The sequence below is a fragment of the Corylus avellana genome, chromosome ca8 (assembly GCF_901000735.1).
Source record: "Corylus avellana chromosome ca8, CavTom2PMs-1.0".
NCBI lineage: Eukaryota > Viridiplantae > Streptophyta > Magnoliopsida > Fagales > Betulaceae > Corylus > Corylus avellana.
In genome coordinates this window covers 1,796,677-1,798,195 of record NC_081548.1, presented here as the reverse complement: position 1 = coordinate 1,798,195, position 1,519 = coordinate 1,796,677, and the positions used below count along the sequence as shown (strand labels likewise).

Below are 1,519 nucleotides of genomic sequence, written 5' to 3'. Positions count from 1 at the left end.
TTTTTTTTTTTGGACATGTCCGCACAAGGAGGGGGGAGGAAGATTCGAACTAGTGACCTCCGCTTCATTAAGCGTGGTCCCAGTCGATTGAGCTACCTCTTGGGGACCTTTTACAAAACTTTTGAGTTGTGTGTTTTGTTTTCCTTTTAATCTATTTTTTGAGAGGTTTTTAAATGCAAACGCAATTTACTAATATTACTTCTAAACAATGAAATTTGGAGAGTTGGGTTTGATTTTCGAGAAATATTAAGAGTACTAAATCTTTTACTAATATAGATTTAATAAATTGGGATTTAGCTTACATGCTGTTATTAAAATAACAGCATATATGCTGTAATTGAATCAACGGTTAAGATTGAATTTCTCAAAATCTCTTTTTATTTTCTCTCTCCGATTAAATGCTTATAAAAGTAAGTCAACTTTAAAATTCAATCTTAACCGTTGATTCAACTACAGCATACATGTTGTTATTAAAATAACAGCATGTAAGCCGGATCCAATAAATTGATATGTAGCTTATTCATTGAAAAAAAATAAAACAATTAATTAAGAGAAATGTAACAAGTACCAATGAATGAGTTATACGTGAGTTTAGTAAGCATCTGTTAGTAAAAGATTTAGTACCTCTAGCATTTTTCTTGATTCTCTTTTCGAACATTTGGGTTGCGATTCTTTGTACAAAAATTATTCAAAATGATGTGGGATCTGATATGCTTCATCCCTCTGTTTTTTGCTCAACTTTTGTAACAAAGCTGATCTTATCTTATGTAAATTACTAGGGACCTCATGTGTTCTAACTGACCTAATCAAAGCAAAATTCACACCCTTGAAGAACTCATGCCTCTTGATCTCAACAGAACCCTTCAAGCTCCAAATTCTCTTTTTGGGATTCTTCAGCAAGAGCTTGCTTATGAGGTCTTGTCTCAAAAATAAAAACATAATCATTGTCTGAACACACTGTTAAACACTGAAAAAAAAAACCATAACATATATATGTCTAAATATTTGCTCAATACATCACATACTCTAAATATCCAGGAGAATGGTCCACTAAAGCAACCAAAATATGTCCAAATAACCCTTCAAAAACCATCACCGAAGGAGCTCTTACGTGTCCTCATCCTCAGACTCACCCTCATCCTCATTTGGATTGTTACCTGCCCAATCAGAATGTTTTCAATACGTTTTATAAGATATCTTATAAAAAATTAAAAGACAACAAAGAAGAAAATGAAAATACTAGAGTTGATGGACAACTTTTAACATTTTCTTGAATTAGATATAAATCTAACATGAATTGACATTTAAAGTCATATAATTACAATTGATTGAAAAATAAAGGCAACTTTGAGTAGGCTTACCAAAAAATGTTCAGAATAGTATGACGATATTACATTAGAAGTGGTTTATTTCCGTTAGTCTTTTACTTCCATTAGAATTAGCATTTGAATGTTAGAGATAATATGTTATCATATTAAAAGTGGTTTATTCTAGTTAGTCTCTTAAAAGTGGTCTAATT

General features: G+C 31.3%; 1 protein-coding gene across 1 annotated transcript in view; it reads right to left on the bottom strand.

Moving 5' to 3' along the window:
• Positions 1-825: 825 nt before the first annotated feature.
• Positions 826-1,519, bottom strand: part of LOC132189019 (putative pentatricopeptide repeat-containing protein At1g12700, mitochondrial) — a 10,494-nt gene continuing 9,800 nt past the window's right edge. The window contains exon 2 of the mRNA XM_059603494.1: positions 826-1,157. The gene's annotated coding sequence lies outside the window, so the exon portion shown is untranslated. The remainder of the gene's footprint in view (positions 1,158-1,519) is intronic.